General features: G+C 56.6%; 2 long non-coding RNA genes across 2 annotated transcripts; both read left to right on the forward strand.

Annotated features, from left to right (window-relative positions):
• The first annotated feature begins 1,409 nt into the window (after positions 1–1,409).
• Positions 1,410–4,815, forward strand: LOC311428716. The gene is made up of 3 exons (XR_014687834.1): positions 1,410–1,541; positions 3,565–3,695; positions 4,678–4,815. It is a non-coding gene; the product is annotated as an uncharacterized lncRNA (long non-coding RNA).
• A 5,783-nt stretch (positions 4,816–10,598) lies between these two features.
• LOC311428717 lies at positions 10,599–12,669 on the forward strand. Its single transcript, XR_014687835.1, has 2 exons — positions 10,599–10,628; positions 10,869–12,669. It is a non-coding gene; the product is annotated as an uncharacterized lncRNA (long non-coding RNA).
• Positions 12,670–13,756: the final 1,087 nt, after the last annotated feature.

Here is a 13,756-nt window from a genome sequence, read left to right on the forward strand (position 1 = left end):
CTTCCAGATCCTGCTCACAGCAACCACCCCTCTGGCCCCCCGCTCCCAAGCCCTTGCCACGTCAACCCACGCCCCCCCCTCACCTGATTGGTCTGATCCTGCATGAGCCCCGCCCCTCCTCTGGGGCTGGGCCACGCCCCCTGCCGCGGGGCTCTCCCCCCTCCGCTGGAGAGGGGCGTGGCTCAGCGCTCCAAGCACAAGCCCCGCCCCTTCTCCCTCTCCCCACCAATCGCAGCGCTTCCAGGCAGGGGCGGGGCCGCGGTTGGGGGCAATAAAGGGGCTTTTCCCAAGGGGGGGCAGCCATGTTGTTGACGGAGCGTGGAAGAGTCGTAAGGTGTCGGGGCGGAGGTCTGGGGACCCTTGGGGGGAGGGGGGCTCTTGGGGATGGTTGGGGGGAGGGCTTGAGGGGGAGGGGGCAGGGCTGGGGGGTCCTGGAGGCTTTTGGGGGGCAGTCTAGGGGCCCTTGGGGGGTTTGGAGGCGCTTTGGCAGGGGTGCTGAACATGTCTGGGGGTCTCTCAGGGGTTTCAGGGGGGGCTGGGTGATTTGGGGGAATCTGGGAGGGCCCTGGGGGTTCTGGGGAATCCTGGGGGGGGGGTTGGAGGGGTCCTGGAGGCATTTGGGGGGCCCGAAGGGGCTCTTGTGGGGGTTGGAGGAGTCATGGGGGGATTCGAGAGGGTCCTGGGGATGCTTTTGGGGACACGGAGAGGTTGGGGGGGGCTGGGTGTTTTGGGGGGCGCCTGAAGGGGCCCTAGTTGGGGAGGTCCTGGGGGTGTTTAGGGGCGCTCTGGAAGATGGTTGGGTGACCAGGGGGTGTTTGGGGGGAGCCCTGAGGGGTTTTGGGTGGGGGCCTGAATTGTTGGGGGGGCCCCTGGGGTTGTTTGGGGGGTACCTTTTTGGGGTCCCCAGGCTCCGGAGGCGCCTCAGGCTTCCCGCCCTCGCTGAGGCGGCAGCTCTCAGCCAATCAAGGTGCGGGTGCTGCCCGCCCCGCTTCCTGAGTGGCTGCCGCTTCCCGCCTCCAGCCATCACCAGCCAATCAGGGGCGAGGGTTTTCCCGCCCATCGCCCCCTCCGTCGCTTTCCCTCCTCTCCCAAATGGCGGCGCTCACGGGCCGCGGCTGAGGCGCTGAAGAGCCGCCGCCGCCTCGTCCAGGCGTCGCAGCCCTGCTGCAGCCTCCCCGGCCGGCCCAGTAACCCGTTTTCACCCGTTTTTGGCCTTTTTCTGCCGGTGTTCTTCTTTGCTTTGGTTGTGGGGCCCAGGGGGCAGCGCTGTGAGCAGAGGCGTCCCCTCACGGAGGCTTTCCCCAGACGCGCGGCCGCCATTTTGAGGCCAGAGAGGTGCCGCTGGTTTGCATTTGTATTCCCTTTACAGTTGCCCTCCCCCAGAAATAAGGCCGGGGGTGGTCTCTGGCTGAGGGGGGGCCGCTAAAATGCGTGCAGAAGCCAGCGTTTGGGGAATTGGAAAGCTCTGACAACCCGAATGTGCTGGGTTTGGTCGTGAGCCGCAGGCTGTGGTGCGTGGCTAAGCCCCATTTGTCGTTTTGGTGAGTGAAAAGCTGAGAAAGGCAGAGAGGGAGCGGGTGAGAAAGGAGGTCACGTTCTGCTTGGGGTGGTTTTCTTTGCTTTTGCTTGTCCTGGGTAATTTGTGGCTGCGTTTGCCGGCTGCCACAGCTGCTCCTCCCCGTGCCCGTGCAGGGCAGCCCCAGCCTTGGGGAGCCAAAAGTTGTGATTGTGGGGGAGGAAAACAGAAACCAAAACCTGTCTCTGCCATCTCCAGCCCTCCGTGTCCATACCCAGCACCAACTCTTCTGGAGCTTTTCCCAGTCAGCAATGAGTGTGTGAGAAACACTCCGTAGCCAATAACTTAGGCTCAGGCGAGGATCTCAGTGAAGTAGCAATTTATTCGCGATTGCAATGGCGGGCGCCCCACAAGCAGGAGAGAGCGCGTCTACTAGTTCCAAAACACAGTTTATATACCTTTTGATGGCAGGACCCTCCCCTGTTTCCCCACTGAGTGGGTAATCCAGATCCACAATCTATCTAATGCTTCACAAACAATGCATGGCCTTCAGTCGCTGGCCTGTTAAATTTCAAATTTCTTTTGACATTTTTACTGCTTGAAGTGGTCATGCTTCTTCACTTATCTGACTTGACACCGTGATTTTCACCTAATTGTCCTAAGGAGTCTGATTGTCTGCATTTTACAAGGTCGCCTGCTAAACTTTCTTATCACTGTAAGCATATCTCAGTACCACATTCCCTCCTTCTAAACAGTGTAACTCTGCAAAAACACTTCAATTCCCACAAGTGGAAAAGCCCTTTCTTGACCCATTTTGCCTCCACCGAGCAGGGCTTTGCTTGGCAGTAGGAATACGTAGAGAAATGTTCAGGATGTGCAACCATTTTCCCTACAAGGGATAGGGGGGTGGGGGAGGTTTCCACATGCTGCTGGTGGCGTCGGTGTCTTTGCGCCTGGGTTGGTGCAGTGACGCTGGGGTTAAAAAATGATGTTGAAGAACTGCAGCAGGTGACCTGCAGCAGGTGAGAGGTTTGTGCTGTGTTGTGTGATTTTGAGGGAAAAACTTTCCGAAAGCCCAGCACGTGGCTGGGTGTGCCCTCAGTGCTGCTGATGGGCTCTCTGGGGGCAGTGGGGAGCTTCTCTGGGTCCTGGGGGTCCCTGGGGACAGCAGGACCCCTGTGTGGTGGTGGCAGGACGTGGTGTCTGCCCCCAGTTCTGGGCCCGTTCCTGCCCCAGACCATGGGTGAGTGTCCTGAGGTCCCTGTCCCCGGTGTCCCAGCCCACCTGGGTCCCTCGAGGGCTGCACTGCCCTCGTGTGTCAGCAGTTTGGGGTCACCCAACTGGGAGGTGCTGGGGGAAGCTGTGGTCGCTGGAGCCGTTGGGGTGGGTGACACAGCTGTGCTGTGGCCAGGCAGGGTGACAGCGTCGCCAGCGTCACCAGGCGCTGGTCCCACCTCAGCTGTGCTCCCGGACACCTCCCAGCCTGCAGGTCCCTGGGTTCGGGTTTAGGGTTAGGGTAGAGGTTAGTGCTAGGGGTAGTGGTTTGGGAAAGGGGTTGAGGGGCAAAGTTCTGGGTTGGGGATTATGGTTTGTGATTATTTCTTCGGGATTTAGAGTTGGAGTGCAAGAATACGGGTTAAGTTTGGGGTTTATGCATGGGGTTAAGTGTTAGGGTGAAAGGCTTGAGTTCTGTTTTGGCATTGAGGGATGGCAGGTATCCTTAGGGGAGGGGTTAGAAGGTGTAGGATTGGGTTTTTGGTTGAGATTATGGGTAGGGCTTCCTGTTGGAGGTTAAGGTTTATGGTTTGGGTTTAGGCATGTTTTTTGGATTTGGGGTTATTTTGAGTTTGGCCTTTGGGTTAGCAGTTAGGGTTGAGGGACAGTAGGGACTGGGACAGTTAAGAACGAAACGTGACGGGTGAGCTCATAGAAGGAACCATTCTGGCACTGGAGCCACGGCCCCAGCGCTGGCGAACTTGATACGGAGCCATTTTGCGCCCTCTGCCCCCCAGGGGAAATCTTAGGTTGACTTCTTAAATGTTTTGCAGCCTGGAAGTTATCCCCAGAAGGTAGACACGCGCACACCCCCCAAAACGAGATGCCCATCTCCTCCGTGGTGCTGAGGCAGCAGCACGTGGAGAGCAAGAGACTGGGCTCCGGTCCTTCAGCCATGGTTCAGGTAAGCCAGCTCTAAACGCCCCTTTCCTATTTCCTGGAGGAAAGAGCCTATTTCGTCCTTTCTTCTCTCCCGTCACTTGGTGTCTGAGCAAATTGCTCCCGCTCTGCTCTCCCAAAGTGGCCAGCAGTGAGAAGAGGAGGGAGGGAGGGCTGAGAGGGTGTCAAGATGAGAACATCCTTGCTCCATCTCTCAGAGCAGGGAAGCACCAGGACGAGGCAGGAGGGGAGGGGGCACTGCCACGGCAGAAGGGGAGAAGCCAGCACAGAGGAAGAGCTTTTCCGGGAGAACTGAGGGGGGAGAAACAGAGCTCCTCCACCTGCTGCTCCTCGTCCTCCCCTGCCCCAAGAGGTGCTTGAGAGAGCCTTCTGCCACTGGGATGAGGATCTGGGGGGAGTCGAGGCAAAATGAAGACAGGAGGCCTCGGGGAGAGTTAAGAAAGCCGCTGGCGCGCGTGGCGTGAGCGACCCCCGAGCAGAGCAGTGCTGTGGGCTGGCAGCAGCCTGGAAATAGGCGAGGAAAAGATTTGTGCCCTCAACTCTGCCACTTCCCTCGGGGCTGATGAGGAAAAAGCACTCACCAGAAAGGGTGCAGAGGGCTGCGAAAACACAGTCAAGAAACAGAGCAAAAAGAAATACGAGCAGGTCTGGGAGAAAAAGACAGAGAGAAATGTCGAGGGAAGACAGAAAGCTAAGTAAGGTTAGAGGGTTAGCAGCAAATGGTAGCTGATTCTTTGCTGGGAGTTTCAGATGCGGGGCTCAGGGGCAGAAGCATTCAGTCCTTGGACTAAGCTGACCACCAAAGCCTGCAATTTGCATCAAAAGCCACCGATGAGCCTTTACCCAAACAAGGCTAGCCATCAAAAGTTGAAATTCTTGAGCAATAGAATCCCCCTCAAACCCAAGTGAGTCTGAAGTGCCGCAATTGCTGTACAGAATTTTACTTGACAAGCAGAAGCACTTGGAAAAATCATTTTAACTTGCAGGTTCCGTTGTGAAAGCGTCCAGCAGGATGGAAATGGTGCTGTCTTTTTCTCCCCAGCTGCCGTCGCATCCTCTCCTTTCCCCTCCAGGGATGTGCAGGTTTTCTCCACGTTGCTCTGAGGGCAGCTTCCCAGCTCTTGTCCCAGCAAGGGGAGGTTCCTGGCCATGGAGGCCGTGGAGAAGGTCCCTCAGCTGGAAACATCGTTGTGTTTTCCTCCACTGTCTCGCCGTCCGCTGTCAGATGGATTTCTGTGAAGGGAGTGAGACTCTGAGCAAAAACTGCTACAGGTTTTTGGGGCTCTTTGCCCACACGTGGACCCCGCGGATGGCTTCAGGTCCCGCCGTTTCCCTCCCTCTGCTCACCCCATCCCCAGACCCGGCCAGCAGCAGGGCTCAGCTCTGCCAGGCCCACCCACAAAGCCCCTCTCTTCCCACCCGGCCTGGAAACCAGCACCCAGCTGCAAACACACACTCTCCTCTCGGGCCAAGAGCAGCCTCCTGCTTCGTTAGGCCTTCTAAATGCTGCCAAATAACGTGTGTCTGCTGTGTCTGCGTGGCAACAGAAGGGAACTTGAGGGACTTGAGGCTAGCCATGGAGGAGCCCAAGGTTCTGCTTGGATCGAGCCAACCCCCGGCTCCAAACTGAGATCTCGTTGGAGAGGCCCCGCTGTCCCCAGAACTACTTGCCTCCGAGGCTTGAGCCCCCAAGGGAACAGGGATGTGGATCACTCACCTCTTTTGCCACCTCTGACGGCGTTCTTGCAGCTCCGAGCAATCAAAGCTCGGCTCACTGTGGATTGGGCGTCGGCGTCGGGAGCCTGGGTTTGAGCTCTGGTGGCTGAGGATGCAGTGTCAGCCTACATCCGGGTGGTCCTGCTCTGATAGGATAAGGGCACAGCTCCAAGGACAAAGGTTTGAACTTTGGCATTTTCTGCTTCTTGGGCGGACTGGCTCTTTTTTGCCTTTGGCAATGGCGTGCAGGGCCTGAAGAGGAGCTTCGGTGGTTGATGTTGAGCAGAGCTGGCCTCCTGGTGCATCTCTGTCCCAGTGGGAGAGGCATCGCTGGGCTCCTTGGGCAGGCTGGCTCTCTTACCTACGGGCAGCGGCGTTGAGAGCCTGGGCAGGAGCTTTGCTTCTTGAAGTTGTGCAGAGCTGGCCCCCTGGTGTATCTGTGTCCCAGAAACAGAGGGGTCGCTGGGCTCTTTGGGCAGGCTGGCACTCACATGTACAGCGCACGGCGTCGGGAGCCTGGGTTTGAGCTTTGGCATTTGCAGTTTTGAAGAGCTGGCCCCCTGGTCCGTCTGTGTCCCAGTAGTAGCGGTGTCGTCGCTGGGCTCCTGAGGCAGGCTGCCCTCCGAGCTCGGCAGGGACAGCATGGGCACGATGGGTGTTTCTAGCGGGCCTGGGGCTTTCTGAGAGTCGGGGCGCTTCACTCGCTCCGTCTCTGGCAGGGCTTCCAGGCTGGCTAGCTTCCTGACTTCAGGAGGGGCTTTTGCTGCTTTTTGGCCCTTGCTCTCCTGACATTTTCCACATCTTTCAGCCTTTGCCCGGCCCTGGTCTTGCACCGGTTGCTGTTTTGGGCTCTTGTTTCCATTTCCTCCTGGGCTCTGTTTTGGGCGCAGTTCCTGTCTGCAGCTGGTTGTGCAAAAGCTCCTTTATGGCAGGAGGCAGCTTGGGCATCAGCGGCAGCCTGCCGAAAGGACAGAGCCAAAAGAATTCCTCCACCTGCACGACAGGAAGGGTGGCAGTTCAGGCCGTTTCTCTGGAATCGGCAAGGAGAGATGTCAGAAGCACATTTCCATGACTCTGCTGTACCCGGGACACGCCGGGTGCTGAGGCCTCCTCCTGCGCTGTCCCAGGGGCCGCTGTGCTCCCCTCCCAGCCTCCATCTGCAGGGGCCTCGGCCCTCCTTGGCACCAGCCTCAGCCGGCTCAATCTTAGGCCGTGACGTGGTTTGGGGGCCAAGTTCTGGCAGAGAGGAGCTGGGTACAGCCAATTTGGGGTGTTTTGGATCCCCGACCTCCTGCAGCACCCAGGGACAGGCACCTTGGGCACGTCACATACCAGGGCTCCATTTTGGAGGCCCGGAGACAAGAGGCTGTGCTGAGCTGGCATGAAGCTGTGGCACAAGAGGAGCCAGCAGCCGCTTTGTATCTCTCACCTTGGCTGGAAGACAACACAGCCCGTTCCTTCTCCTGCCTGTCATCCCTGCGGGCCTTGAGACGCTCCCCGGGTGATAGCTGGGGCGCTTTGTCCATTATATAGCTGGCAAAAGAAGAGATCGGCGTGACCCAGGGCACCACCACTCCCCACGCTCACCCGCTCACGGACACATTTGGCAAGGAGCAAACGCTACCGAGCCCGAGCAGCGGCCACAGCCACAAACATACTCACTCGGGGAAGATGATGACGCGGCCAGAGAAGGTCAGGGAGGCCACAGCTGACACCCGGGACACCACCATGTCCATCAGCTGGGGAACCTGCAGGGGAGGAGCAAGGAGATGGCAAATGTCCTCTGCCTGGCCTCCGCTCGGTCCTGGAGGAGCCCAGGGCAGCGGGAGCCGGCAGGACCGCAGCTCTTGGCCACCCCAAGAGGCTGGCCAAGAGCTCCAAGCCAAGAGGTCTTGCTGGGCCAAGGGCAAGCATTGCTGCTGCCCCTGTGTGAGGCTGCCCAGGCCGTGGGGAAAACAAAACCCTCACCTTGAAAAGAGCCTTCTGAAGGCTCTCCTGTTCTGACAGGCTCTCCAAGAAGTCACGATAGAACTTGATTTCCACCCTCGTGCCTTCGATGAGGAGCACCCCAATGTCCTTCAGCACGAGAGCGATGTTCTCCCCCTTCCCCAGGCTGCGAGAGATGAGGGACGTGGTGCCTCGGATGCAGCTCTCCACCTTCTTCCAGGACACGGAGGCAGCTGCAGCCACCTCAGGGAATTGGAGGGGCTCCAGCTCCTTATGACCTGGAAAACGACACGAGAGGGATGGAGTCGGTCACCAGCGGCCCTTCCCCGCGTGTTCCCCAGTGCTGCTCATGGCAGTCGTCACCCAGAAAGGCTTCGGTTTGGGACCTGCTCCGTGCAGGCGACGCTTTGCTTCTGAGAAGCACCTGAGATCCATGCAGCAAGGGATTCCTGCACCCTCTTACCTGGCAGGTACTCCTTGTCGGCTGTGAGGCTGTGGGCAACGATGAGGTTCCTGGCCAGGCGGAACGTGGGCCACTGCACCGTAAGGGACTTGTTCCCAACCTCGACCCGTTCAGAAACAACGGCAAAGCAGCCAAGAGTGGGAATTCGGACGCCCTGCAAGTGGCAGAGAACGGAAGGGCCGAAGGTTAAGGATCAGCCGGAGGTGGTCTCATCCAGGAACGGTGCTTCGGGCCCTGCTGTGCACTTCCCGCTGTTGGGAGCCAGGCTGAGGGGACCCAGGGGCTTCCAGCAACTGGGGTCAGCCCTGAGATACCACACCAACCTACCAGAAGCAACACCGCACTTGTGCGATACCTATGGGTCTCTTGGTGGGGCCTTTTGGGGTGAGTTTCCTGCTTTTGGGGTGGGGAACAAGGGCGACGTAGGTGCCAAGCCACCTGGCGCAGCTGGAGGTGCTCCCGGATGTAGGCTGACACAGCATCCCAGACACACAATCTCTCTGGAAGGCAAGGAAAATCAGGTCACGTGCTGCTTCTGGTGGCTGCCACCCTTCCAGCACCCCCACCACCGTGTTTTGGTGGCAGAGGAAAAGAGCCGTCACATCTCCGTCCCCAAACGGAGACCCCCCGAGTTGACCACAGAGCCAGGTCCTCCCCACAGAAAGCCCCAGACGGGGCTCAGCCGCGCTCCTGTAGTGCTGGGGGTGCTCGCACCTTGGTCAGTGACGCCTCATATCGCAGAGACGTGCTCCATAGCACTGTTCTCCCAGCAGTCTAACGTGGTCCACCTGGTGCGAGCAGCTTGCTCCTTGCTGGCATCAGCCACCTGGGAGCTCCTCCTGCCCGAACGTCTCGGTACCGCTGGCGCAGGACCCATCGCGCAGCCTCTTGTCGATGGCCGTGTCGCGGTGACATCGTGGTGACACGGGCAGTGCTGGCTGCTGCCCGCGGTGACGGCGGCACCAACAGGCTGCTGCCTGCCCAGGCACCTCTGTGCTGGGGGGAGGACATCAAAGAGTCGGAGGAATCGGAGGAGTCGCGCAATCCAGTCCTGAAATTGGAGAAATTGGAATCATAGGAACAGAATCGCGGAATGGCAGAAATGGCAGAATAGGAGAAATCGCAGAATCCTAGAATTAGAGACATCAGAGCAGCCTCAGAAGTGGAATCGTAGGTGGAGGGAGATTGGTGGGACCTGAGGGGGGGAGGGCGTGGAGCCATGGGGGACACTGGGACATATGGGACTGGGGGGACATCTGGACACGGAGGGGACGTGGGACACGTGGGGACATGGGGGGGACTTGGGGCTGGGGTGGGACATGGGATTTGGGGATGCCTAGATGTGGTAGGGACAGCGGGGGCTCGAGGGGATATGGAGGGGACGTATGGGAGTGGGGCGACATGGGGGGACATTGGGACATACGGGACTGGGGGAACGTGGGGTGTTTTGGTGGAGGGAGGTCTGCAGGAGGTGTTTGGGGAGGCTTGCGGGGGGGCTTGAGAGGATTGGGGACTCCTGGTGGATTGTGGGGGGGAGCTGAGGGGGCCCTGGCAGGTTTCTGGAGGGAGTTTGGGGGTGCAGGGGGGTGTTATGGGTGTCTGGGGGGGTGGAGACTCTGGTGAAGGGTTGGGGGGGATGGGGTGGCCGGGGGGTGTTTGGCGGGGCTCTGGAGGATTTTCTTGTGGGGGTGTTGTGGATGGGGACTTGAGGTGTTGGGGGGAACCCTGAGGGTGTTTGGGCGGAGCCGGGGGGGCTGAGTCAGTTGTTTTCCAAGCCACAGGAATGCCGACTTGGCTCAAGTTAGCTCAAGTTTCAGCAGAACTGAAGGGTGACAGACAGCGCGATGTTTCTAATAACAAGATGCTTCAACAGAAGAGAGGGTCGACAGATCACAAGATGTCGTCTATTTTGTCCTCATTATTATAACCACAAGATTTACTCTATCCTAAAGTGAGTTTATACAATGGCATTCCCCCCTTTTCTGGACAATCTAGTAAATTCTTTTACTTAATACGAAAATTTGTCTTCCCGCTCTTTATGATATGTTCCCCATAGCTTGCCATGCACGTTTGTGGAGGAAGCTAACATGGACATGTGTTGTAACAACTTCCAATTCCGAACAAGCAATGCAAAAACAGTATTAAACTTATACCAACTAATAGGAATAAAACAATACTTGGGTGTCTCGAGGTGTTCAAAATCCCAGTTGCAGTTGGCGACCATCCAGAGTGTATCCCATCAGTTGTGATTTGGGTCTTGTTTTACTCTCTGCAAAACTCTGCTTACTTCCTTTGTCTCATGATGGCCGGTGATTAGAGTCTTCTCTCCATTTTCCTGAATGCCTTTTAAAATTGTAGTAACTTACGATCCATTGTGGTGTTAGACTTGATCAGCTGGTGGGATACCCCTGGTGCCAAATAGAGAAAGTCACAGCCAACGGTTCTGACAGTTACAAAGAGAAAAGTTAGCGTGAGGTTTGCTACGGAGAGTTCTGTTCTCCTTATCTACTTCTACAAAATCACAAGCAGTTCTTAAACACGCACAGCCTTGACCAATATACACGAGCACATTCTGGCACTGGAGCCACAGCCCCAGCGCTGGCGAACTTGATACGGAGCCATCTTGCGCCCTCTGCCCCCCAGGGGAAATCTTAGGTTGACTTTTTAAATGTTTTGCAGCCTGGAAGTTGTCCCCAGAAGGTAGACACGCGCACACCCCCCCAAAACCAGATGCCCATCTCTTCCGTGGTGCTGAGGCAGCAGCACGTGGAGAGCAAGAGACTGGGCTCCGGTCCTTCAGCCATGGTTCAGGTAAGCCAGCTCTAAACGCCCCTTTCCTATTTCCTGGAGGAAAGAGCCTATTTCGTCCTTTCTTCTCTCCCGTCACTTGGTGTCTGAGCGAATTGCTCCCACTCTGCTCTCCCATCAAAAGTTGAAATTCTCGAGCAATAGAATCCCCCTCAAACCCAAGTGAGTCTGAAGTGCCGCAATTGCTGTACAGAATTTTACTTGACAAGCAGAAGCACTTGGAAAAATCATTTTAACTTGCAGGTTCCGTTGTGAAAGCGTCCAGCAGGATGGAAATGGTGCTGTCTTTTTCTCCCCAGCTGCCGTCGCATCCTCTCCTTTCCCCTCCAGGGATGTGCAGGTTTTCTCCACGTTGCTCTGGGGGCAGCTTCCCAGCTCTTGTCCCAGCAAGGGGAGGTTCCTGGCCATGGAGGCCGTGGAGAAGGTCCCTCAGCTGGAAACATCGTTGTGTTTTCCTCCACTGTCTCGCCGTCCTCTGTCAGATGGATTTCTGTGAAGGGAGTGAGACTCTGAGCAAAAACTGCTACGGGTTTTTGGGGCTCTTTGCCCACACGCAGACCCCGTGGATGGCTTCAGGTCCCGCCGTTTCCCTCCCTGGGTTTGAGCTTTGGCAGCTGATGCACAGAGCTGGCCCCCTGGTGTGTCGGTGTCCCAGTAGTAGAGGCATCGCCTGGCTCCTTGGGTGGTTTGGCTCTAATACCTATAGGCAACAGCGTGTATAGGGCCTGGGTAGGAGCTTTTGTGGTTGAAGATGTACACAGCTGGCCCCTTGGGCGGTCTGTGTCCCAGAAGTAGAGGGGTCGCTGGGCTCCTTTGGCAGGCTGGCGCTCATACCTATAGGCAACGGTGTGAAGAGCCTGTGTACGAGCTTTGGTGGTTGAAGATGAGCAGACGTGGCCCCTTTGTGTCGCAGAAGTCAAGGGGTCGCTGGGTGCCTTGGGCAGGCTGGCTCTAATACCTACAGGCCACGGCACTGGGAGCCTGGGTTTGAGCTTTGGCATTTCGCCATTGGAAGAGCTGGCCCCCTGGTGTGTCACTGTCCCAGAAGCAGAGGGGTCCTTGGAATTGGATGCTTCCTCCAGAAGAGATCGGCGTGAGCCAGGGCACCACCACTGCCCCCGATCTCACGGAGACACTTTGACGTTGCCATAGAGTCACTGTCCTTAAGGACCGTCCTGGGAAGTGGGCGACAAAGAAGCCCAGGCCTCGATGGGAAGCAGGCGTTGCTTCCCATCCACCTCCCTGGCTGGGCACTCATGGGTGCAAGGGCAAATGCTACCGAGCCCGAGCAGCGGCCACAGCCGCAAAGATGCTCACTCGGGGAAGATGGTGACACAGTCAGAGAAGGTCAGGGAGGCCACGGCTGACACCGGGGACACCACCATGTCCATCAGCTGGGGGACCTGCAGGGGATGAGCATGAAGATGGCAAATGTCCTCTGCCTGGCCTCCACTAGGTCCTGGAGGAGCCCAGGGCAGCGGGAGCCGGCAGGACCGCAGCTCTTGGCCACCCCAAGAGGCTGGCCAGGAGCTCCAACCCAAGAGGTTGGAATCTGAACCCTCTGACGATGTTCTTGCAGCTCCGGGCAATCAAAGCTCGGGTCACCGTGGATGGGGTGATGGCGTCGGTAGCCTGGGTTTGAGCTTTGGCATTTCGCGTTTGCAAGAGCTGGCCCCCTGGTCTGTCAGGGTCCCAGTAGCAGAGGCGTCGCTGGGCTCCTTTGTTGCCTTCATTGGCAGTGGCGACCTGGTTCAGGAACGGCACGGCGACCAACCGCAGGCCGCTCGGGCCATCAGCTCACGGACGCCAATGTGGTCGATGGCAAATGGCGTTTATTGCTGAGTTGCACAGTGTTATATAGCTTGGGTTCACAACGACACTTGCGTCTGCTTCCATCATAAACTACACGCTATTGCCTATGAAGGGAGGGGCTCTAGCTTTCCGTACAGCGCGATATCTTTGGGCTGCCAGACCCTAACTACCTACATTTCCCCCCTCCCTATGTGTAACTAAATTAGCTTAAATATAACAATCAAAAAAACTCTGCTCCTGTCTTAGTTCTATGCTTTACAACAATCTTAGGACGTAGATATCGTAGCTTGAATAAAAAGCATAAGGCACAATAAACAGGAGAAAACTAGGGGGTAACTGGTCATAATGGGGTGTAACTTGGGATAACTGGGGATAACACTGAGTAAATACACTCTGAGCAGTTGCTGGTGTTCTGCCAACATGATGTTAACTTTCTCTAGCTGGCTTTTAACAGAGGACACAAGCGTGTTTAGTATACAAGGTCCAAAGATCAGTGTTAGGATCATTGCGATCGGCCCTACTAAGGCAGATATCAGGGGGGTTAACCACGGTGAATGGTTAAACCATGATTCAAACCATCCTTGTTGGGCTTGTCTTGTCACTGGGGTATACGGATTACGGGGTCGTCCGATGATCCTGTCCTGTGAACAGAAACTCCCAGTTTTCCTTAGTTTTATTCTGAAGGTGTGGTTTGATGGGCTTAAGCGGACGCCATTTGATTCTGCCATCTTTTCTGACTGCAGCATGCCCTCGCCCTGTCAGACCTGATTTCCACCCTTGTTCTTGTTATATATGGAGTGGTAATTCGTGTCAGAAAAATGGTTGATGTTAATAAAGAAGGGGGAGTTTTGGGAATGTTTAGAGGAAACAAGGGTGATTGAGGCGACGCCCTGCCGTTTGGGGTTGCTTGTTTTCTCCACTGTTAAGGCATGGAAGTTGCTGGGGGGGTTGCTGGTTAGAACTGTTAACATTTATTGTTGAATGTTACATGATACTAATATTATTAGTGTGATTTCAAGGGTTAACGGAACGTGGGAAAAGCAATCCCGTTTTGTTGCTTTCGGGAACCTTGTGGTGGGCAGAGCATGTGCAGAAGAAGAGGAGACAGTCGAAGCCGCTCCTGCAGTCTGGAACAAAAGGTTGCTAATGGTGATGGGGAAACCGTGAGCCTTTCACCCACAAGGACCACCACAAAGAGAATTCTAACATGAAGCGGGGATAGGATATCCGTATGTATAGGCATACTGGGGTTTCTTGTAAAGATGTAACAGCAATGTCCTCTATAGATTTGGGAAGTTGGATGGGTGCGTGTGCGTGTT

The sequence above is a fragment of the Aythya ferina genome, assembly GCF_964211825.1.
Source record: "Aythya ferina genome assembly, contig: HAP1_SCAFFOLD_121, whole genome shotgun sequence".
In the NCBI taxonomy this organism is placed as follows: domain Eukaryota; kingdom Metazoa; phylum Chordata; class Aves; order Anseriformes; family Anatidae; genus Aythya; species Aythya ferina.